The sequence below is a fragment of the Balaenoptera borealis genome (assembly GCF_965194805.1).
Source record: "Balaenoptera borealis genome assembly, chromosome: 5".
Classification (NCBI taxonomy): domain Eukaryota; kingdom Metazoa; phylum Chordata; class Mammalia; order Artiodactyla; family Balaenopteridae; genus Balaenoptera; species Balaenoptera borealis.
This window is the reverse complement of record NC_138862.1, coordinates 113,564,613-113,590,356: the sequence shown is the minus strand read 5'-3', so window position 1 is coordinate 113,590,356 and position 25,744 is coordinate 113,564,613. Positions and strand designations below refer to the sequence as shown.

Sequence of the window (25,744 nt, the reverse complement as noted above, 5' to 3'; positions counted from 1 at the left end):
CACCTAACTTCTGAGAGTTAGTTAACAAATACTTATTACACAACTAGTACTCTGAGTCAGGTGCTATATTAGGTGTTAGGGAAATAATAACAAAGTTACTAGAGGTCAGGGCAACAAATTAAGGCAAATAGTAGGTGGGCTAGTTTAGATTGAATATGTTTATAATAGGAAGTCTCTAATCAGGACTAAGGGAAGAGCCTGTTTATGTAAATAAAAGTCTGAATCAGATGCCTTTTCATTTAAATGGACTATTGTTTCCATTAACTAAGGAAGGCACGGTAAACACTGTTTGCCTGCTGGGTGTTCTTATGGGGCCTTAAGGAATAGATACGGGGCTTGCAATTTGTATAGTAGTGGATTAAGTAATTATTGAATGAATGAAATGACCTGATTACAAGTTTTTCTCTCAGTTAAGTAGGAGAGTAGTCTTTCTGAAATTATTTTGTGTTACATTACATTACATTATTTATTTGACAGACGCCATCATTTCAACCAACTTTTATTGAGCACCTAGTGTGTGCTAGCTACTGGGGATACAAAGATTGTTCCTGCACTCAAGGAGTTCACATTCACTTTCAGGGAGTGCCTTTATTCAGCAATAATGGAAAAGCAAACTTTAGCCTGGTTGTATATTAACTTATCAAAAGTTCAGGGATTTGCCCTCTTAAGCTTGTTTTTGCAACAGGTGGTCCTGCCAGGAATGCTCCAGTCCCCAGTCACTCCACTAATCAATACAGATTCATCCTTCATGTTTGACATAAAAAGACCCTCTGGGTTGAGTTTTCTTGCTTCCCCTAAAATTTAAGTCTCCTATGGCATTTTATGCCAATACTTCCATCCCATAATTGCTTACCTGCCTTGCTCCCCACTAGACCTTAACTTCTTCATCTTCCAGGAGCCTAGAGCCTGCTTAGACAATCTCTTACACAGTTTCAACCACCATTTATACTCTGAGAAAGCTCAAAGCTATGTCTCCAGTTCAGAAATATCTGTTAATTTCTGGATTTATACAGCCTACTGCAAACACAGAATTTCCAAATCTGATCTCACTGATCATTCCCTCATTTGTTTCCTCCTCTTGGAATCCTCAATTTGGGTGAAAGGTACTGCCTTCTATCTAGTTTTCCAAGACAGAAACCTGGAATTTCCTGTGCCTCTTCCATCTCCTCCTCCTTGCACATGAATTCAGAATTCCTTCACCTTAATATATTTCTACACCACCCACTCTACTACATCCCTGCTGTCACCACCTTTGTTCAAGCCAGCATGATTTTTTGTTTGTTTCTTTTTAACGTTTTTATTGGAGTATAATTGCTTTACAATGGTGTGTTAGTTTCTGCTTTATAACAAAGTGAATCAGTTATACATATACATATATCCCCATATCTCTTCCCTCTTGCATCTCCCTCCCTCCCACCCTCCCTATCCCACCCTTCTAGCCGGTCACAAAGCACCGAGCTGATCTCCCTGTGCTATGTGACTGCTTCCCACTAGCTATCTATTTTACGTTTGGTAGTGTATATATGTCCATGCCATTCTCTCACTTTGTCCCAGCTTACCCTTCCCCCTCCCCGTGTCCTCAAGTCCATTCTCTAGTAGGTCTGCATCTTTATTCCCGTCTTGCCCCTAGGTTCTTCATGACCATTTTTTTTTTTTTTTTAGATTCCATATATATGTGTTAGCATATGGTATTTGTTTTTCTCTTTCTGACTTACTTCACTCTGTATGACAGACTCTAGGTCCATCCACGTCCCTACAAATAACTCAATTTCGTTTCTTTTTATGGCTGAGTAATATTCCATTGTATATATGTGCCACATCTTCTTTATCCATTCATCCGTCAATGGACACTTAGGTTGTTTCCATATCCTGGCTATTGTAAATAGAGCTGCAATGAACATTGTGGTACATGACTCTTCTTGAATTATGGTTTTCTCAGGGTATATGCCCAGTAGTGGGATTGCTGGGTCGTATGGCAGTTCTCTTTTTAGTTTTTTAAGGAACCTCCATACTGTTCTCCATAGTGGTTGTATCAATTTACATTCCCACCAACAGTGTATGAGAGTTCCCTTTTCTCCACAAGTTCTCCACCATTTATTGTTTGTAGATTTTTTGACAATGCCCATTCTGACTGGTGTGAGATGATATCGCATTGTAGTTTTGATTTGCATTTCTCTAATGATTAATGATGTTGAGCATCCTTTCATGTGTTTGTTGGCAATCTGTATATCTTCTTTGGAGAAATGTCTATTTAGGTCTTCTGCCCATTTTTGGATTGGGTTGTTTGTTTTTTTGATACTGAGCTGCATGAACTGCTTGTAAATTTTGGAGATTAATCCTTTGTCAGTTGCTTCATTTGCAAATATTTTCTCCCATTCTGAGGGTTGTCTTTTCATCTTGTTTATGGTTTCCTTTGCTGTGCAAAAGCGTTTAAGTTTCATAAGGTCCCATTTGTTTATTTTTATTTCCATTTCTCTAGGAGGTGGGTCAAAAAGGATCTTGCTGTGATTTATGTCACGGAGTGTTCTGCCTATGTTTTCCTCTAAGAGTTTGATATTGTCTGGCCTTACATTTAGGTCTTTAATCCATTTTGAGGTTTCTTTTGTGTATGGTGTTAGGGAGTGTTCTAATTTCATTCTTTTACATGTAGCTGTCCAGTTTTCCCAGCACCACTTATTGAAGAGGCTGTCTTTTCTCCATTGTATATTCTTGCCTCCTTTATAAAAGATAAGGTAACCATATGTGTGTGGCTTTATCTCTGGGCTTTCTATCCTGTTCCATTGATCTATATTTCTGTTTTTGTGCCAGTACCATACTGTCTTGATTACTGTAGCTTTGTAGTAGAGTCTGAAGTCCGGGAGCCTGATTCCTCCAGCTCCATTTTTCTTTCTCAAGATTGCTTTGGCTATGCGGGGTCTTTTGTGTTTCCATACAAATTGTGAAAGTTTTTGTTCTAGTTCTGTGAAAAATGCCAGTGGTAGTTTGATAGGGATTGCATTGAATCTGTACATTGCTTTGGGTAGTAGAGTCATTTTCACAATGTTGATTCTTCCAATCCAAGAACATGGTATATCTCTCCATCTGTTGGTATCATCTTTAATTTCTTTCATCAGTGTCTTATAGTTTTCTGCATACAGGTCTTTTGTCTCCTTAGGTAGGTTTATTCCTAGGTATTTTATTCTTTTTGTTGCAATGGTAAATGGGAGTGTTTTCTTAATTTCACTTTCAGAATTTTCATCATCAGTGTATACAAATGCAAGAGATTTCTGTGCATTAATTTTGTATCCTGCTACTTTACCAAATTCATTGATTAGCGCTAGTAGTTTTCTGGTAGCATCTTTAGGATTCTCTATGTATAGTATCATGTCATCTGCAAACACTGGCTCCTTTACTTCTTCTTTTCCGATTTGGATTCCTTTTATTTGTTTTTCTTCTCTGATTGCTGTGGCTAAAACTTCCGAAACAACGTTGAATAATAGTGGTGAGAGTGGGCAACCTTGTCTTGTTCCTGATCTTAGTGGAAATGGTTTCAGTTTTTCACCATTGAGGACGATGTTGGCTGTGGGTTTGTCATATATGGCCTTTATTATATTGAGGTGAGTTCCCTCTGTGCCTACTTCCTGGAGGGTTTTTATCATAAATGGGTGTTGAATTTTGTCAAAAGCTTTCTCTGCATGTATTGAGATTATAATATGGTTTTCCCCCGTCAATTTGTTAATATGGTGTATCACATTGATTGATTTGCATATATTGAAAAATCCTTGCATTCCTGGGATAAACCCCACTTGATCAGGGTGTATGATCCTTTTAATGTGCTGTTGGATTCTGTTTGCTAGTATTTTGTTGAGGATTTTGCATCTATGTTCATCAGTAATATTGGTCTGTAGTTTTCCTTTTTTGTGACATCTTTGTCTGGTTTTGGAATCAAGGTGATGGTGGCCTTGTAGAATGAGTTTGGGAGTGTTCCTTCCTCTGCTATATTTTGGAAGAATTTGAGAAGGATAGGTGTTAGCTCTTCTCTGAATGTTTGATAGAATTCGCCTGTGAAGCCATCTGGTCCTGGTCTTTTGTTGGGAGATTTTTTAATCACAGTTTCAATTTCAGTGCTTGTTATTGGTCTGTTCATATTTTCTATTTCTTCCTGGTTCATTCTCGGAAGGTTGTGCATTTCTAAGAATTTGTCCATTTCTTCCAGGTTGTCCCTTTTATTGGCATATAGTTGCTTGTAGTAATCTCTCATGATCCTTTGTATTTCTACAGTGTCAGTTGTTACTTCCCCTTTTTCATTTCTAATTCTATTGACTTGAGTCTTCTCCCTTTTTTTCTTGATGAGTCTGGCTAATGGTTTATCAATTTTGTTTATCTTCTCAAAGAACCAGCTTTTAGTTTTATTGATCTTTGCTATTGTTTCCTTCATTTCTTTTTCATTTATTTCTGATCTGATCTTTATGATTTCTTTCCTTCTGCTAACTTTGGGGTTGTTTTGTTCTTCTTTCTCTAATTGCTTTAGGTGTAAGGTTAGGTTGTTTATTTGAGATGTTTCTTGTCTCAAGGTAGGATTGTATTGCTATAAACTTCCCTCTTAGAACTGCTTTTGTTGCATCCCATAGGTTTTTGGGTCATCGTGTTTTCATTGTCATTTGTTTCTAGGTATTTTTTGATTTCCTCTTTGATTTCTTCAGTGATCTCTTGGTTATTTAGTAGCGTATTGTTTAGCCTCCATGTGTTTTTATTTTTTAGTTTTTTTCCTATAATTGATGTCTATTTCTATAGCATTGTGGTCGGAAAAGATACTTGATATGATTTCAATTTTCTTAAATTTACCAAGGCTTGATTTGTGACCCAAGATATGATCTGTCCTGGAGGATGTCCATGAGCACTTGATAAGAAAGTATATTCTGTTATTTTTGGATGGAATGTCCTATAAATATCAATTAAGTCCATCTTGTTTAATGTGTCATTTAAAGCTTGTGTTTCCTTATTTATTTTCATTTTGGATGATCTGTCCATTGGTGAAAGTGGGGTGTTAAAGTCACCTACTATGATTGTATTACTGTTGATTTCCCCTTTTATGGCTGTTAGCATTTGCCTTATTTATTGAGGTGCTCCTATGTTGGGTGCATAAATATTTACAATTGTTAAATCTTCTTAGATTCATCCCTTGATCATTATGTAGTGTCCTTCTTTGTCTCTTGTAATGTCTTTGTTTTAAAGTGTATTTTGTCTGATACGAGAATTGCTACTCCAGCTTTCTCTTGATTTCCATTTGTATGGAATATCTTTTTCCATCCCCTCACTTTCAGTCTGTATGTGTCCCTAGGTCTGAAGTGGGTCTCCTGTAGACAGCATATATACGAGTCTTGTTTTTGTGTCCATTCAGCCAGTCTATGTCTTTTGGTTGGAGCATTTAATCCATTTACATTTAAGATAATTATCGATATGTATGTTCTTATTACCATTTTCTTAATTGTTTTGGGTTTGTTATTGTAGGTCTTTTCCTTCTCTTGTGTTTCCTGCCTAGAGAAGTTCCTTTAGCATTTATTGTAAAGCTGGTTTGGTGGTGCTGAATTCTCTTAGCTTTCCTTGTCTCTAAAGGTTTTAATTTCTCCGTTGAATCTGAATGAGATCCTTGCTGGGTAGAGTAATCTTGGTTGTAGATTTTTCCCTTTTTTCACTTTAAATATGCCCTGCCACTTCCTTCTGGCTTGCAGAGTTTCTGCTGAAAGATCAGCTGTTAACCTTATGGGGATTCCCTTGTATGTTATCTTTTTTTTCCCTTGCTGCTTTTAATATTTTTTCTGTGTATTTAATTTTTGATAGTTTGATTAATATGTGTCTTGGCGTGTGTTTCCTTGGATTTATCCTGTTTGGGACTCTCTGTGCTTCCTGGACTTGATTAACTATTTCCTTACCCATATTAGGGAAGTTTTCAACTATAATCTCTTCAAATATTTTCTCAGTCTCTTTCTTTTTCTCTTCTTTTTCTGGGACCCCTATAATTCGAATGTTGGTGCGTTTAATATTGTCCCAGAGGTCTCTGAGACTGTCCTCAATTCTTTTCATTCTTTTTTCTTTATTCTGCTCTGCAGTAGTTATTTCCACTATTTTATCTTCCAGGTCACTTCTCCATTCTTCTGCCTCAGTTATTCTGCTATTGATCCCTTCTAGAGAATTTGTAATTTCATTTATTGTATTGTTCATCATTGTTTGCTCTTTAGTTCTTCTAGGTCCTTGTTAAACGTTTCTTGTATTTTCTCCCTTCTATTTCCAAGATTTTGGATCATCTTTACTATCATTATTCTGAATTCTTTTTCAGGTAGACTGCCTATTTCCTCTTCATTTGTTAGGTCTGGTGGGTTTTTACCTTGCTCCTTCATCTGCTGTATGTTTCTTTGTCTTCTCATTTTGCTTAACTTGCTGTGTTTGGGGTTCCCTTTTTGCAGGCTGCAGGTTCGTAGTTCCCGTTGTTTTTGGTGTTTGCCCCCAGTGGCTAAGGTTGGTTCAGTGGGTTGTGTAGGCTTCCTGGTGGAGGGGACTAGTGCCTGTGTTCTGGTGGATGAGGCTGGATCTTGTCTTTCTGGTGGGCAGGTCCATGTTTGGTGGTGTGTTTTGGGGTGTGTGTGACCTTATTATGATTTTAGGCAGCCTCTCTGCTAATGGATGGGGTTGTGTTCCTGTCTTGCTAGTTGTTTGGCATAGGGTGTCCAGCACTGGAGCTTGCTGGTCCTTGAGTGGAACTGGGTCTTGGCATTGAGATGGACATCTCTGGGACATTTTCACCATTTGATATTACGTGGAGCTGGGAGGTCTCTGGTGGACCAGTGTCCTGAACTTGGCTCTCCCACCTCAGAGGCACAGCCCTGACGCCTGTCTGGAGCACCAATAGCCTGTCATCCACATGGCTCAGAATAAAAGGGAGAAAGAAAGAGAGAGAGAGAGAGGGAGGGAGGGAGGGAGGGAGGGAGGAAGGAAGGAAGGAAATAAAGTAAAATTAAATTAAAATAAAAAAGAAAAATAATTATTAAAAAAAGTTTTGTAAGTAATTAAAAAAAAAGAAAGAACAACCAAACCAAAAAACAAATCCACAAATGATAACAAGCGCTGAAAACCATACTAAAAAAACAAACAAAAAACGGATAGACAGAACCTTAGGACAAATGGTAAAAGCAAAGCTATATAGACAAAATCACACACAGAAGCATACACATACACACTCACAAAAAGAGAAAAAGGGAAAAAACTATATATATATATCGTTGCTCCCAAAGTCCACCTCCTCAATTTGGGATGATTTGTTTGTCTATTCAGGTATTTCACAGATGCTGGGTACATCAAGTTGACTGTGGAGATTTAATCCGCTGCTCCTGAGGCTGCTGGGAGAGACTTCCCTTTCTCTTCTTTGTTCGCACAGCTCCTGGGATTCAGCTTTGGATTTGGACCCACCTCTTCATGTAGGTCACCTGAGGGCATCTGTTCTTTGCTCAGACAGGACGGGGTTAAAGTAGCAGCTGCCTCAGGGCCTCTGGCTCACTCAGGCCGGGGGGAGAGAGGGGTACGGATGCGGGGTGAGCCTGCGGCGGCAGAGACCGGTGTGACATTGCACCAGCCTGAGGTGTGCTGTGTGTTCTCCCGGGGAAGTTGTCCCTGGATCACAGGACCCTGGCAGTGGCGGGCTGCACAGGCTCCCGGGAGGGGCGGTGTGGATAGTGACCTGTGCTTGCACACAGGCTTCTTGGTGGTGGCAGCAGCAGCCTTAGCGTTTCATGCCCGTCTCTGGTGTCTGTGCTGATAGCCGTGGCTCGTGCCCGTCTCTGGAGCTCCTTTAAGCGGCACACTTAATCCCCTCTCCTCGCGCACCAGGAAACAAAGAGGCAAGGAAAAGTCTCTTGCCTTTTCACCAGTTCCGGACCTTTTCCTGGACTCCCTCCCGGCTATCCCTGGTGCACTAGCCTCTACAGGCTGTGTTCACGCCGCCAACCCCAGTCCTGTCCCTGCGATCCAACCGAAGCCTGAGCCTCAGCTCCCAGCCCCCGCCCGCCCCGGCGGATGAGCAGACAAGCCTTTCGGGCTGGTGAGGGCTGGTCGGCACCGATCCTTTGTGCAGGAATCTCTCCGCTTTGCCCTCCGCACCCCTGTGGCTGCGCTCTCCTCCGTGGCTCCGAAGCTTCCCCCCTCCGCCACCCGCAGTCTCCGCATGCGAAGGGCCTTCCTAGTGTGTGGAAACCTTTCCTCCTTCACAGCTCCCTCCCACTGTTGCAGGTCCCATCCCTATTCTTTTGTCTCTGTCTTTCCTTTTTTCTTTTGTCTTACCCAGGTACGTGGGGAGTTTCTTGCCTTTTGGGAGGTCTGAGGTCTTCTGCCAGCGTTCAGTAGGTGTTCTGTAGGAGTTGTTCCACATGTAGATGTATTTCTGATGTATTTGTGGGGAGGAAGGTGATCTCCACATCTTACTCTTCTGCCAGCTTGAAGCTCCTCCAAGCCAGCATGATTTTTGTGAGGAGAACTGCAGTAGCTTCTAAATTAGCCTAGCCCCTTCTGGTCCATCTTCCAAAGAGTTAGCAGAAGCCAACTTTATAAAACAAAACTTATTTCCCTTACCTCTTTTAAAAAACATTTCAAAAGCTCTTGTAATGTTAAGGAGAAAAGAGAAAGTTCAAGTTCACAGGCACTATATGAAAACCTCTACATCGTTCATCCTTGCCCATCAGTCTAATTTCTAGGTCTGCCAAAGCCAGCAAGTAGTGTTTGAGATCCCACCCCGCCACCCTATCCCAAGGCCTTACCATTTTAGTGAAACTGACTTCCAAATGCCTGACGTCTTTCTCCTCTAGCTGCCCTCAACCGACAAATATCAAAAACTGATGCATGAATGAGTAGTCCAACTTCCTTCCTCTGGTTAGATAACTCTAAGGCCTGTGTCCTATATCAACTCCCAGAATTCCCCAGTGTAACTGATTTCCATTTATCTGTATTTACCACAGTGGTAACAGACTTGATAAAGTAACCTTTGTGGCTGCCTCTCCTTTCCCAGCTTACTTTCCCACGGTCCTCCCAGTGTCTCCTGGGATCACCCCACTGATACAATGAATCCTTGTCTCTAAATCGGATTTTTAGGAAGCCAAATAGACACCCAACATGTATCTGTTGCTTCAGAAAAAAAAATTGCATTTTTTAAAATGTCATGTTTTCCCTGGAATGATTCTGGCTCCTACCTCCATTACTTTGCTAAACTTTACTAATCTCTTAAAAATTTTGCCCAAGCACTGCCTCTTTAAAGGAAGCTTAACACTGAATTGTGGACTGGAAACTCTACCTCACCGTACACAAGCACACCTGTACCATGGCAGACACCTTAATCTTTCATTTGTTTGTCTGGCTTCCCTAGTAGACTGTGATCTCCTTGAGAGTAGGGATCAAGATATATGTGAATGTTTAGTCCAGCCCTAAAAATATAAGGGAAGACAACGTTGATTAAACTCACTAAATGTTTGCTTGAATGAATGGTTTTTAATGAATATGTTATGAATGAATGAGTAAATAAAAAATGAAACCAAGGGCAGATTTAATTCAAGGAAAGAAATCTATTGCTGAATGAAAATTTATGCAATTAATCCCAAGTTTCAGAAGAAATAGTTTGGTTTATTTGCACCATTGTTCTTCCAGTAAGTGTGGATAACAATAAAATATTACATTCTAAGCAATTGTTATGTCCCAGACACTGTGTAAGCACATTAAAAATATTACATATCTAATCTTCCCATTGTATATGACATTATGATATCATATTACATTACACCTATTAGAATTTATTATTATTATGACTATTATTGTTATTATGACTGTTATTGTTAGTTCCATTTAACAAAGAGTTAATTATGCTCATGCTGGATATTTTAAAGCAGTTTCTTTTCACAAGAGTCTCAGAAAGTCCCATTATCCTTATCAAGGTGGTACAGAATAATAAATTCAAATGATGGGTTGAGTTTGGGAACTTTCTGCCTTTTGCCTTAATCAATACAGAGGGTTAATAATTGCCAGGGGCAAACTTCTGGCCTCACACTGTTTTGTAACTTTTTTTTTTTTTAATTTATTTTTGGCTGCATTGGTTCCTCATTCCTGCACGCACGCTTCCTCTAGTTGTGGCGAGTGGGGGCTACTCTTCCTTGCGGTGTGTGGGCTTCTCATTGTGGTGGCTTCTTGTTGCAGAGAACGGGCTCTAGGCATGCGGGCTTCAGTAGTTGTGGTGCGCAGGCTCAGTAGTTGTGGCTCTAGAGCACAGGCTCAGTGGTTGTGGTGCACAGGCTTAGTTGCTCTGCGGCATGTGGGATCTTCCTGGACCAGGGCTCGAACCCACGTCCCCTGCATTGGCACGTGGATTCTTATCCCCTGAGCCACCAGGGAAGCCCTGCTTTGTAACTTAATGCAGCCAAAATACTCTTATTATGACCATAGGCTAGAATTTCCTAAAACCAGTTTCAGAATTATATTTTACAAACACATTCAAAATTTGGGTTCACAATAAAGTAGTAAAACATTTATTCAACAAACGTAGTAAGCCCTTTTTGTATATATTGCATGGTATTAACTTCTGGGGATACAGATTTAACTAAGTCAGGATTCTGATCACTGGCATGTGGTAGCTTATCTTGAATAATACAGCTGACCCTTGAACAACATGGGTTTGAACTGCATGGGTGCAACTCATACTCAGTTTTTTCAATGAATATACAGGCCCTCAGTATCTACGGGGTTCCATATCCGTGGATTCAACCAATCACAGATCATGTAATATTTATGATCTGGATCTGCAGTTGGATGAATCCATAGATTTGGAATCTGTGGATAGCAAGGGCAAATATGGGACTCAAGCATCCGTGGATTCTGGTTCTGTGGTGGGTCCAATCTCCCTCAGATTCTGATGACTGTAATTGCCCTTTCCAACTTTAGGATCAGTGACCAGAAGGTACCACCTAAGTCTTTATTCCTCTACTGTGTCTAGGATTAAAAATAAAGATTGACTTAGTCTTTGATAATTTTGTGTTTATTTAGTCTTTCTGCTAAGAAACTCCAGATGCTTTATAGACATTAGCATGTTTATCTTGAAATGACTACTCCCTTTGCGTCAAAACTGAACTAAACAATACTTTCATTTTATCTATGAATGAATGAATTTATTAATTTTGCTTTTCTCTTGTGGTTTTCTCTCTGTAAGAGTACTTGTTTTTTTTGAGGAAAGGGACCATGTTTTACCTATTTTTGTATCACCAGGACCAGCCATGGCTTTAGGCACCTCATAAGCACTCTATAAGTGTTTCTACAATGGATTAAAAAACAATTCTGTAAAACATTTCATGCTTTTAAGCGTAAAAACTAGAAATGTTTTTGCAGAGTAGTTCTTTATAAATTTTTATCAATAAAGGCATTTAGGTTTAAGTCCTATGAACTAAACTGAACCTTAGTTAATCCCCACCCCAGTATCTTTTCTTCCAGACATAATTTGAAATCAGTGATAAATTCTAATTCATAAAACTAATCTCTAGTGTTACATCCTGTCTGCCTCATTCACTAGCTTTCCAACAATAATCTGAAGTAGTCAGCATGTAATCAGGAAACCTTTACTGGCGTGCTTCCAGGCCCTAGTCATCGTTTATGAGCCTTAACACTATTAAGTCACATCGACTTAGGCTCAACCACATGAATGAAAATTCCACGATACTCTAAGCCACTATGTACAGGTCCCCAATTTACAAAGAGGCTGTACTTAGAAGTTCGTTTTCACATCAGTGTCTGCAGCTTGGAGAGCATTTTCATAAATTCCCAAACTAGCCCATCAAATCCTTTTGTAAACTTTATTTAAAGACAGCTGAATCATAAATGCTAATAGTTGTACTCAAAGGTATGGATTCTGGGTCGTGGACCTCTGGTGCAGGAAACTGGGGAGTAGGGATGGGGTCTGTCAGAGAGAGATGTATACCCCGAGGGCCTGAATAGACCAGTGTAGCAAATCCCCCAGTCTTTGCAAAGCCTCTGCAGCACCACTGGGGGCACACACATTTACATTACTTTTGGGTCACACATACCTTCTGGAACCCAACAGCAGGACGAAGGCAGAGGGCTGGCTTCCCAATGTCTAGACTTACAGCTTTCTTTGGACAGCCCTGCCACCTTTTCTCTAAAGGGCCAGATAGATAGTAAATATTTTAGGCTTTTCAGGCCATACAGTCCCTGTCACAAGTATTCAACTCTGCTGCTGTGGTGTGAAAGCAGCCAAAGATGATATATAAACATATGAGCATAGCTGTGTTATAGTAAAACTTTACTAACAGATACTGAAATTTGAATTTTATATAATTTTCACTTGTCACAAATATTATACTTCTTCTGAGGGTTTCCCCCCCCCCCCCAACCATTTAAAAATACAGAAACATTCTTAGCTGTGCTGGACAAAATAGACAGAAGGCTGGATTTGGCCCACAGGCCATAGGGTGCCAACCCTGCTTTAAAACAATCTGTGTTTGAGACTTCCCTGGTGGTCCAGTGGTTAAGAATCTGCTTTCCAGTGCAGGGGATGTGGGTTCGATCTGGGGAACTAAGATCCCACATGCTGTGGGGCAACTAAGCCCACGCGCCACGAGAGCCCTCGCGCCCTGGAGCCCATGCGCCACAGCTAGAGAGAAGCCTGCACGCCGCACGAAGAGCCCGCGTCCCACAACTAAGACCCGATGCAGCCATAAATAAATAAATAAGTAAATAAATATTAAGCAAAAGCATCCGTGTTTAACTTCACATTTGCTAAAATTCTCTTTCTGCCTCGTGTTCCATCTCCCTCATGCACGCTGAACTCCTGTTTTGTTCTAAATCCCCTGCAGGACGATACTAGGCCAAAGTATCCCATGTTCTGATGTGTCTAAATTTTCCTTCCTGCCTTCCCATTTCCCAGGTACAGCTTTCCAGATAGTTCTTAAGAAAAATTAAATGGATTCACCAAGAAGTGCTGTTGCCAGAGTATTCTCTAGAAAATACAAATCTGGACCTGTCATCCCAGTTCCAACATTTCCCTGTCTTTCCTTTGACTAAAAGAAATTATTTAATCTTTTAAAGTCAGCTGTTAAGTCCTTGGCCACCTGGCTGTCATCTCCCATCAGCTCTTGCTCCTTATCAGTTCTGTGATTCTCACATGCACTACACACCCTGTGGCCAGGCCAATTGTTTCCTCATTGCCAAGCAGGGCAGTTTTTTGCCCTTTTGCCCTCATGCAGACCACTCTTTCCGTAATTCTTTGACCCCTCTTCCCTGATATGGAACTTCAGTTGACCCTCCAAGGCCCAGCTCTAAAGTCACACTCACAGTGAAGCCTTTGCTAATACCTTGAGAAATCGCTTTATAAAAACAACTATAATGTATATATATATTTTTTAAATTAATTAACTTATTTATTTTTGGCTTGTGTTGGGTCTTCGTTGCTGTGTGCGGGCTTTCTCTAGTTGCGGCAAGCGGGGGCTACTCTTCGTTGCGGTGAGCGGGCTTCTCATTGCAGTGGCTTCTCTTGTTGCGGAGCACGGGCTCTAGGTGCGCGGGCTTCAGTAGTTGTGGTGCACAGGCTCAGTAGTTGTGGCGCACGGGCTTAGTTGCTCTGTGGCATGTGGGATCTTCCCGGACCAGGGCTCGAACCTGTGTCCCCTGCACTGGCAGGTGGATTCTTAACCACTGCACCACCAGGGAAGTCCCTATAATGTATTATTTACTATGACATATAACACACTGTGGTGTAACTATCTGTTTATATACCTTTTCTTCCTGCCAGACTGGTTTCAGGTGGTTAGGGATTGTGTTTTCTTCATCTTCACTGATACCTTCCTCTACAACATGCAGGTCCTAGCCCAGATTTGGCAAATAGTGTATTCCTATGATAGGTATTAAATATAACCCTCCAAGAGAGTTTAATGTTTTCACTTTTAGAAGTGTGTATTCCTTAACTCTAGTGAATTTCGAACTGGCAGAGTTTCAGGCTATAGTAAAATAAAGTGAACACATTTGGGCATAAAAAATAAATACGCTGTTTGTCCTCAGGGTCAGCTTCCCCAAGGGGTGTCCATGGTTTACAGTCCTTGTTTCTTTCTGGTCCCGCAGGCTCACCATCACATCCAATGTCCCCATGACCTTCATGGGTAAGGCTTCAGGTCTGAGGAGGGAAGTGGAGTGAGAGGAACTGCCATTCAAACTACCAGTCAGCTGTCACTTGTTTGAAAGCTAGTGACTGAGGCAATACCTGGTACTGCTATTTTCCTTACCTATCACATCCGGGGAGCAGAGTAGGGTTTAAATGGAAGTGACACAGACTCTGAAGTGTGTCACTTGGAATTAAATAATTTTACTAAATGCAGAAAGAGTTAGGGAAATGAACAACTTTTAGTCTAAAATAAATGGCAGTGATTCAATGAAGGTCCTGTCAGGAAGGTAAAATGTAAACAATGTTCTGATTTCTCCTTGGAAAATTTTCTACCTTTTAGACCTATTCAATCTGATTTCTAAGGGAAAATTAAGTAAAACTAAAAACAACAGAAAGAATTTTCATTAGATATTTTTAAATGGTTATTAACTAATTTGTATTCTTTTCCTGGTTAGCAACGTAGTTTCACCTTGATTACTATTTTGATTTTGACATCCCTGAAATTTAGAAGTAGAGATTTGATTATCTATGGATTATAGCAACGTTCCAAACCTGGTTTTCTTTCAACTTTCTAAACAGGACATTGTGGACTCATTTCATCTTCCCATTGCAGGAATTACATACTAATTTTTTTTTAATCTATTTAAAAATTTTTTCATTTATATACAATTTTAAAAGATTGCTTTCCATTTACAATTATTGCAAAATATTGGTTATACACCCTGTGTTGTACAATACATCCTTGAGCCTATCTTACACCCAATAGTTTGTACACCCCCTCCTCCAACTTCATACTGCACCCCTCCCTGGAAACACAAACAATTTTTTTTTTTTAAACATCTTTATTGGAGTATAATTGCTTTACAGTGTTGTGTTATACAGTTTCGGCTGTATAACAAAGTGAATCAGCTATATGCATACGTATATCCCCATATCCCCACCCGCTTGTGTCTCCCTCCCACCCTCCCTATCCCACCCCACTAGGTGGTCGCAAAGCACCGAGCTGATCTCCCTGTGCCATGCAGCTGCTTCCCACTAGCTATCTATTTTACATTTGGTAGTGTATATATGTCAATGCTACTCTCTTACTTCATCCCAGCTTACCCTTCCTCCTCCCCGTGACCTCAAGTCCATTCTCTATGTCTGTGTCTTTATTCCTGTCCTGCCCCTAGGTTCTTCAGAACCATTTTTTATTTTTAGATTCCATATATATGTGTTAGCATATGGTATTTGTTTTTCTCTTTCTGACTTACTTCACTCTGTATGACAGAACCTAGGTCCATCCACCTCCCTACAAATAACTCAATTTCGTTTCTCTTTATGGCTGAGTAATATTCCGTTGTATATATGTGCCACATCTTCTTTATCCCTTCATCTGTCACTGATGGACACTTAGGTTGCTTCCATGTCTTGGCTACTGTAAATAGTGCTGCAATGAACATTGTGATACATGTCTCTTTTTGAATTATGGTTTTCTCAGGGTGTATGTAGTGGGATTGTTGGGTCATATGGTAGTTCTATTTTTAGATTTTTAAGGACCCTCCATACTGTTCCCCATAGTGGCTGCACCAATTTACATTCCCACCAACAGTGCAAGAGGGTTCCCTTTTCTCCACACCCTCTCCAGCATTTATTGTTTGTAGATTTTTTTGATGATGGCCATTCTGACTGGTGTGAAGTGATACCTCATTGTAGTTTTGATTTGCATTTCTCTAATGATTAGTGATGTTGAGCATCCTTTCCTGTGTTTGCTGGCAATCTGTATATCTTCTTTGGAGAAATGTCTATTTAGGTCTTCAGCCCATTTTTGGATTGGGTTGTTCGTTTTTTTGATATTGAGCTGCATGAGCTGCTTGTATATTTTGGAGATTGATCCTTTGTCAGTTGCTTCATTTCCAAATATTTTCTCCCATTCTGAGGGTTGTCTTTTCGTCTTGTTTATGGTTCCTTTGCTGCGCAAAAGCTTTTAAGTTTCATTAGGTCCCATTTGTTTATTTTTGTTTTTATTTCCATTTCTCTAGAAGGTGGGTCAAAAAGGATCTTGCTGTGATTTATGTCATAGAGTGTTCTGCCTATGTTTTCCTCTAAGAGTTTTATAGTGTCTGGCCTTACATTTAGATCTTTAATCCATTTTGAGTTTATTTTTGTGTATAGTGTTAGGAAGTGTTCTAATTTCATTCTTTTACATGTAGCTGTCCAGTTTTCCCAGCACCACTTACTGGAGAGGCTGTCTTTTCTCCACTGTATACTCTTGCCTCCTTTATCAAAGATAAGGTGACCATATGTGTGTGGCTTTATCTCTGGGCTTTCTATCCTGTTCCATTGATTTATATTTCTGTTCTTGTGCCAGTACCATACTGTATTGATTACTGTAGCTTTGTAGTATAGTCTGAAGTCAGGGAACCTGATTCCTCCAGCTCCGTTTTTCTTTCTCAAGATTGCTTTGACTATTTGGGGTCTCTTGTGTTTCCATACAAATTGTGGAATTTTTTGTTCTAACTCTGTGAAAAAATGCCATTGGTAATTTGATAGGGATTGCACTGAATCTGTAGATTGCTTTGGGTAGTATAGTCATTTTCACAATGTTGCTTCTTCCAATCCAGGAACATGGTATATCTCTCCATCTGTTGGTATCATCTTTAATTTCTTTCATCAGTATCTTATAGTTTTCTGCATACAGGTCTTTTGTCTTCTTAGGTAGGTTTATTCCTAGGTATTTTATTCTTTTTGTTGCAGTGGTAAATGGGAGTGTTTCCTTAATTTCTCTTTCAGATTTTTCATCATTAGTGTATAGGAATGCAAGAGATTTCTGTGCATTAATTTTTTTATCCTGCTGCTCTACCAAATTCATTGATTAGCTCTAGTAGTTTTCTGGTAGCATCTTTAGGATTCTCTATGTATAGTATCCTGTCATCTGCAAAGAGTGACAGTTATACTTCTTCTTTTCTGATTTGGATTCTTTTATTTCATTTTCTTCTCTGACTGCTGTGGCTAAAACTTCCAAAAGTGTGTTGAATAATAGTGGTGAGTGTGGGCAACCTTGTCTTCTTCCTGATCTTAGAGGAAATGGTTTCAGTTTTTCACCATTGAGACCGATGTTGGCTGTGCGTTTGTCATATATGAGCTTTATTATGTTGAGGTAGGTTCCCTCTATGACTACTTTTTGGAGAGTTTTTATCATAAACGGGTGTTGAATTTGGTCAAAAGCTTTTTCTGCATATACCGAGATTATAATATGGTTTTTTTTTTTTTTTTTAATCTCTTTCTGTTGACTTTTTTTTTTTTTTTTTTTTAATTTATTTTTTAGCTGTGTTGGGTCTTCGTTTCTGTGCGAGGGCTTTCTCCAGTTGCGGCAAGCGGGAGCCACTCTTCATCGCGGTGCGCGGGCCTCTCATTCTCGCAGCCTCTCTTGTTGCGGAGCACAGGCTCCAGATGCGCAGGCTCAGTAGTTGTGGCTCACGGGCCCAGTTGCTCCGCGGCATGTGGGAGCCTCCCAGACCAGGGCTCAAACCCGTTTCCTCTGCATCAGCAGGCCGACTCTCAACCACTGCGCCACCGGGGAAGCCCTATAATATGGTTTTTATTCTTCAATTTGTTAATATGGTGTATCATATTGATTGATTTGCATATATTGTAGAATCCTTACATTCCTGGGATAAACCCCACTTGATCATGGTGTATGATCCTTTTAAAGTGCTGTTGGATTCTCTTTGCTAGTATTTTGTTGAGGATTTTTGCATCTATGTTCATCAGTGATATTGGCCTGTAGTTTTCTTTTTTTTGTGACACCTATATCTGGTTTTGGTATCAGGGTGATGGTGGCCTTGTAGAATAGTTTGGGATTGTTCCTCCCTCTGCTATATTTTGCAAGAGTTTGAGAAGGATAGGTATTAGCTCTTCTCTAAATTTGATAGAATTCACCTGTGAAGCCATCTGGTCCTGGGCTTTTGTTTGTTGGAAGATTTTTAATCACAGTTTCAATTTCATTACTTGTGATTGGTCTGTTCATGTTTTCTATTTCTTCCTGGTTCAGTCCTGGAAGATTATACCTTTCTGAGAATTTGTCCATTTCTTCCAGGTTGTCCATTTTATTGGCATATAGTAGCTTCTAATAATCTCTCATGATCTTTGTATTTCTGCAGTGTCACTTTTTACTTCTCCTTTTTCATTTCTAATTCTATTGATTTGAGTCTTCTCCCTTCTTTTCTTGCTGAGTCTGGCTAATGGTTATCAATTTTGTTTATCTTCTCAAAGAACCAGCTTTTAGTTTTATTGATCTTTGCTATCATTTTCTTTATTTCTTTTTCGTTTATTTCTGATATGATCTTTATGATTTCTTACCTTCTGCTAACTTTGGGGTTTTTTTGTTCTTCTTTCTCTAATTGCTTTAGGTGTAAGGTTAGGTTGTTTATTTGAGATGTTTTTTGTTTCTTGGGTTGGATTGTATTGCTATAAACTTCCCCTTAGAACTGCTTTTGCACCATGCCATAGGTTTTGGGTCATCGTGTTTTCATTTTCATTTATTTCTAGGTATTTTTTGATTCCCTCTTTGATTTCTTCAGTGATCTCTTGGTTATTTAGTAGCATATTGTTTGGCCTCCATGTGTTTTTATTTTTTAGTTTTTTTCCTGTAATTGATGTCTATTTCCATAGCATTGTGGTCGGAAAAGATACTTGATACGATTTCAATTTTCTTAAATTTACCAAGGCTTGATTTGTGACCCAAGATATGGTCTGTCCTGGAGGATATCCATGAGCACTTGATAAGAAAGTATATTGTTATTTTTGGATGGAATGTCCTATAAATATCAATTAAGTCCATCTTGTTTAATGTGTCATTTAAAGCTTGTGTTTCCTTATTTATTTTCATTTTGGATGATCTGTCCATTGCTGAAAGTGGGGTGTTAAAGTCGCCTACTATGATTGTGTGGCTGTTGATTTCCCCTTTTATGGCTGTTAGCATTTGCCTTATGTATTGAGGTATGCCTATGTTGGGTGTATAAATAACTACAATTGTTAAATCTTCTTCTTGGATTGATCCCTTGATCATTATGTAGTGTCCTACTTTGTTTCTTGTAATAGTCTTTATTTTAAAGTCTATTTTGTCTGATATGAGAATTGCTACTCCAGCTTTCTTTTGATTTCCATTTGCATGGAATATCTTTTTCCATTCCCTCACCTTCAGTCTGTATGTGTCCCTAGAAATGGGTCTCTTGTAGACAGCATATGTATGGGTCTTGTTTTTGTATCCATTTAGCCAATCTGTGTCTTCTGGTTGGAGCACTTAATCCATTTACATTTAAGATAATTATTGATACGTATGTTCCTGTTACCATTTTCTTAATTGTTTTGGGTTTGTTATTGTAGGTCTTTTCCTTCTCTTGTGTTTCCTGCCTAGAGATGTTCCTTTAGCATTTGTTGTAATGCTGGTTTGGTGGTGCTGAATTCTCTTAGCTTTTGCTTGTGTGTAAAGCTTTTAATTTCTCTGTTGAATCTGAGTGAGATCCTTGCTGGATAGAGTAATCTTGGTTGTAGGTTTTTCCCTTTCATCCCTTTAAATATGCCCTGCCACTCCCTTCTGGCTTTGAGTTTTTGCTGAAAAATCAGCTGTTAACTTTATGGGGATTCCTTTGTATGTTATTTGTTGCTTTTCCCTTGCTGCTTTCAATATTTTTTCTTTGTATTTAATTTTTGATAGTTTAATATGTGTCGGTATGTTTCTCTGCGTTTATCTGGTATGGTACTCTCTGTGCTTCCTGGACTTGATTTGACTATTTCCTTTCCCATGTTAGGGACGTTTTTGACTATAATTTCTTCAAATATTTTCTCAGACCCTGTCTTTTTCTCTTCTTCTTCTGCAACCCCTATAATTCGAACGTTGGTGGGTCTAATGTTGTCCCAGAGCCCTCTGAGACTGTCCTCAGTTTTTTTCATTCTTTTTTCTTTATTCTACTCCCTGTCAGTTTTTTCCACCATATTATCTTCCAGCTCACTTATCCATTCTTCTGCCTCAGTTATTCTGTTATTGATTCCTTCTAGAGTATTTTTAGTTTTAGTAATTGTGTTGTTCATCAATGTTTGTTTGCTCTTTAGTTCTTCTATATCCTTGTTAAATGTTTCTTGTATTTTCTCCATTCTGTTTTCGAGATTTTGGATCATCTTTACTATCATTACTCTGAATTCTTTTTCAGGTAGGTTGCCTATTTCGTTTTCATTTATTTGGTGTTGTAGGTTGTAAACTTGCTCCTTTGTTACAAATTTTTTTGTCGTTTCTTTTTTTTTTTTTTTTAAACTGGGTGGTGCTGTATTCCTGTCTTACTGGTTGTTTGGTGTGTGATGTCCAGCACTGGAGTTTGCAGGCAGTTGGATAGAGCTAGGTCTTGGTGCTGAGTTGAGGACCTCTGGGAGGCCTCACTCCAATTGATATTCCCTGGGGTCTGAGGTTCTGTGTTAGTCCAGTGTTTGGGCTCGGAGCTCCACCACAGGAGCTCGGGCCCGACCTCCGGCCTGGGAACCAAGATCCCGCAAGCTTCGTGGTGCAGTGAAAAAAAAAAAAAAAAAGAAAAGGAAGGAAGAAACAAAGAGAAAAAGGAGCAGTACAATATCAAAGAATAAAAAACAAAATAAAATTAAAAAGATAAAAAATATATTAGGGAAAATAAAACTATAATGGAAACAACTGCAACAACGTAAAATAAAACCATAACAGAAAAAAGAAAAAAAAAGGGGGGGAGGCGAACAAGCCAAAAGGAGAGAACAATAACAAAGTATAAAGAATAAAATAAAATTAGGAAAATAAAAGATTTATTAGGAAAAGTAAAAATATAAAAGAATCAACAACAATGAATCAACAAGGTAAAACAGAACCCCAATCTAAAAGAGGAAAAAAGAAAAGAAAAAAAAAAAAAAAAGGCTTGGCTGTGGGGATGGAGCTTAGGCAGGGGCAGGGCTTAGGGTGGGGTGGGAGGGGTGTCCTTCAAGTGTGGGGCGGGGCCTCTGCTTAGGACCTGTGCAGAAGGGGAGAGGCAGCACGTCAGAAGGAGGGCCTCTGGAGTGTGGAGTTTGGAGGTAGCGCCCTGAGTGAGGGTGTGTGGGTGGGGCTTGGGTTCTGCATGGCAGGAGGGAGGCTCCAAGGGCAGAGGATTAGGCCCAGGAGCCCAACAGGCTTCCTGGTGCCTACGTGGACAGGGAAAGCACTGGCCCTGTTCCCTTCCATTCTGCTGCGTCCTTCCCCTACCATCTCCCCCAGGGTCTCCCCCGTCGCCGCTGGACCGCTAACCATGGGTGGGTCCTGCTGGGTGTAGGAACTCCATCCCTCCCCCAGCCACCCCTCAGGGGGTGCCCGGTCCCGGAGGTCCAGCCTTTACTTTTGCTCCACCTTTCCTCCCTCCCGTTCCCTCAGGACCCACACGGCTGGAAGGGGCCTCGGTGGGCAGAGGATCAGGCCCCGGGATCTCAGCAGGTTCCTGGGGGTCCAAGTGGGCAGGGGAAACCTGGCCACACTCCCTTTTGATCCTCTGCCCTCCCCAGGGTTCCCCAATTTACCCCTTCAGGCGTGGGATCCCTTCCCGTCCCCCAGCCGCCCCTCAGGGGCGCCAGTCCTGTCCTGCCTCCACTTCTCCTCCCCCCTCACTCTACCCACACCCCATGTCCTACCCAGTCGCTGGGGGCTTCCTCCCATCCCCTTAGGTGTCTGTGGTCCCCCACTGGTGCCTGGTAGGGGCCCTAGTTGTGAGGAGACATGAATTCCACATCCTCCTAGTACACCATCTTACACAAACTAATTTCTAAATGAGTCTGAAACAGGTGTTCATAACCTGGAAACTGTGGGCCCTTGAAGAAGCCAAAAAGACAACCAGACATGCTTCTTGCCTTCATGAAACATTCCTATTTATGCATTATTTATACTCTAGGCCGTTTGGCTATCATTTCTGAATTATTCAGCCCTCAACACTTTGCATCATGTTTGGTGCTCAATAAATGTTGGCTGAATATTAATAGAGGAAGGAGACCAAGAGTTTTAAGATGCTGGGGAGAAAAATAAATAATAAATGTAGTTGGTCACGAGTGAACCGAAAATAAATGACTCACTGACTGCCAATATGGGAAGTTCTTATTGGAGGAAAGCAGTACAATTATTCAGCAGTACAGGGACGAAGTTATTAAGTTTAGAAAGAGCCCAGTTGAATTTGTATTTCTTGGGGTCCTTTCAGATATCAGCATGGATTTATTTATTAGTCAGGTTAGTTTGATGTCCCAACCAAGGGAGCTTAGATATGATGAAGGAGGGGAGAGCAGGACAGTAGTCTAGGGAGACAAACTGCAGGCAAGAGCAAAATTTGGGGAAGAAACATTGCTGAAAATAATTCCCCACTGGATACACTGGCCTAACGGAGGGTAAAAACACTCTAACTCCAGGATCTTTGGGTCTTTGGAACATGGAAATGAAACCTTTAAAAAAAAAAAAAATCTCTTTTTAATGGAAATGAATGTTAAAAAGCTAATTTTTTTTTAACACTTCTTGTGATATGAGGTACATTTAAAAAACTTGGGGAAAAAAAAGTCCTAAAACAAGTTTGGATCCGTTTTAACTTTAGAATGTCAGTTTAACTTTATATCGGCCTTGGGTCTCCTCTGAGTTGACTTCTCAAAAGCAAAATCTACTTTGTGTAGTTAGGTTAGAAACTGTGTTAACACATACTATTTTAAAAGAATCCAGAGCCTCAATGAAATTAGAACTGTAATGGGATCTAGGGCATTATCTGTAACATTTGAACAGCTTTTCTTCAGCAGGCCTGCTACATAGTTGAAATAAATTCCTGCAGAAGGTATTGCAGGATCTTTCTGGTTAAGTGCACTAAACTTCGCTTAAGTATTCCATGCTGATACTTATTTTTTTTTTTTTAGCAAATAGAAGTAGAGAGACCAGATTCCAACAGTGGCCGCCATGGCCCACTTTTGAATTCCTGGCAACTAAAGATTGTTTGATAAGTATCTTCAGCCCAAGTTACAAATTCAAAGGTTTTCTTCAACAAGGGTAGAAAACAGGCACAAGGGTTTATCTTCTATCAGATGGCACAGCTGCTATCTTCAGGGCTGGCGGAGTCAATGAGATTAGGAGAAAGGCAGGTATTTAGATAAAGAAGAGTTTATCAGAACAGGAGTCTTACCACTGGACATTCAATCTAGCTTTTAACAATCCAAAAAGAACTAGTTTAATCGGCCTTTCCCAGCATTACTATGTGGTCTGTTAAGAGAGCTGCATATGGTAATGATGTATCACAACATTCTGTAGATCAAGATCACAAGGAAACTTTGAAATTAATTCATCAAGACAGTGAAATTTCATTTGATCAATATCTCCTTTTTTCCCTCTTTAAATAAATTCTTATTCCTGGTCTTTATTTTATGGTGGTTACTTCTCTTGTAATGTAACTCTACATAGGGTTTTGAAAAGTGACACACTCATTTTCAGTCACGATTTGTTTAAAAAGTGAATATATGAGGCGTATTATAAAAAACTATAGACCCTTATACCTACAAATATAGATAATTTAATACATTTCCTAGCTCTTTCTTTTCCTTAACAATTTACCTATATAATTTTTACATGATAATTGATATAATTGTGTCAGCTTTTTTTTTATATAACATTACTTCGCATCTCTAAATGTGTTCATATTTTAATTTCTTAAGTTACATTGTAATCTACAGAAATAATATAGCTTGTTAAAATGTTTCTGATTGCAGGCTCAATTTTTACAATTGATAAGTGAGTAGATCTAACAATAAGGATAATTCTGTATATGTTATATTATTAAGGAGTCTGTATATCCTGACACTATCATAGGAAACACTGTTTTTTCTTTGTAAAGAAGTAACTCAGAAGCACAAGATGTGGTACAATTATATTGTTGTTTTGATTAATCATTTTCTTCTGTGACAATTAACTCAGATTGTAAGTTTTAAGATTATACAAAAGGAAACACAGGAAGATGTAACTTATCACAGATCTTTAATTTGCTAACAGTTATAAGTGGGCCACTGGAGACAAACTATAATGGGCCTTCATCTCATCTTTTTCAAGAAATTGTGTTTGGCAGGCTGTTCTGACCCTATACCCATTGCCAATGTTTTTTTTTTTTTCTTAATGACCAACTATTTTCTCTGCAACAGAATTTGTTCACTCTAAGTCTAAGGTGGCTGGCATCTTCTAACTAATACTATGAGGGTCGCACATATTTAATAGATTGAAAGGATGGTCTTTTATAAAAACTAATTATTTACATGTGTTGTATAAGAGGGAGGATGGAGACATTCCATGGCACTAATAGTGTGAGCTTTCTGAAGTCTTCATTTTTAAATCTCCTCTGACTAACCAGTAGTAATGATTCCTCCAGTGATTTAGGTGTGCTACTTCCTCATTCCTGTACATATAGAACAGCAAATAGTTAAACAGCAAGTTCCACAGGCAAAGTGCTGTTGTAGGCACTTTACTTACATTAATTATTTAATCCTTCCAACAACACTGCGGCAAGTATACTATTAATAGCTCCATTTTATAGTGAGGAAAATAAGGTATAGAGAGGTTAAGTAACTTGCTCAAGGTCACTGCTAATCACGGGGGGGTGGGGTAAGACTCAGACAGTCTTGCATCAGAGCCCATGTTCTTCACCATATGCTCAGCATCTCACAGGCCAGGGCAGGAAACTGGCACACACAAGACATCATGCTATCTTTTAATATTGAGTAAGAGAGGATTAATAAAAGATCAACATTCATCATCTTGAAATGGAAAAGTAGACAAAAAATTGGGGAGAGAAATTCATCCTAGGTGGCCACTTATTCAAGTCAGTATCTGTGCTCTTTCCTCTTACGATTACAGCTTACACTGGCACTGCATGGAATGTCATATATCATCTTTAAAAATTCCTCTGAAAAGATGTCTTCTGCATAGGAATACTGTGTTTCCCTTACACTTGGCAGCTTGCATATTTGTTTATGGTACTAAGTCGTTTTGCAATTCCTTAAATCATTTTCAGCCTTTTGAGAAGGGGGATCATTAGTCTTAGGGTCACTTCAAAAGCAGCTATCTGTCAAATCTTTGGATATGATAGAACACGGGTCAGTTATCTACAGCAGGGGCGAGGGCAGATGAGGGAAGGTAGGGATCTGGAGCTACAGGCCCCCGTGGGGCTGATACAGGCAGGAAAGAAGTTCTTTCTGGCCAGTGGATTCCAGGAACGCAGGAGCATGCGATGTTGTGAAGAGAAAAGAGCATGGGATTTGGAGCCAGGAGGCTTAAATCTGAGCATTGACGCAACAAACGCTAACTACATGAGCTCATGTGAGTTATTTAACTTTTCACTGTTCTGGATTTTTTTTATGGCTGTTAGGATTAAATAAGAAAATAGATTGTGTGCTCTGTGAACTATAAATTATTAAATACATTTGAGCTAATTAAAAAAAAAAAAAGATGGACAGTGGGCACTAAATTAGACAATCAAGCTGAGCCTGAATCACTGATGCGGCATAATAGCGGTGTCCTAGCCGGTGGTCAGGTGCCATGATGGG

General features: G+C 39.7%; 2 long non-coding RNA genes across 2 annotated transcripts in view; one reads left to right on the top strand and one right to left on the bottom strand.

The window, feature by feature from the left end:
* Positions 1–25,744, bottom strand: part of LOC309629968 — an 820,276-nt gene that overhangs the window by 91,213 nt on the left and 703,319 nt on the right. The window lies entirely within an intron of this gene.
* Positions 1–25,744, top strand: part of LOC309629938 — a 60,214-nt gene that overhangs the window by 18,917 nt on the left and 15,553 nt on the right. Inside the window, exon 2 of the long non-coding RNA XR_014245302.1 lies at positions 7,309–7,451. This is a non-coding gene — a long non-coding RNA (uncharacterized lncRNA). The remainder of the gene's footprint in view (positions 1–7,308; positions 7,452–25,744) is intronic.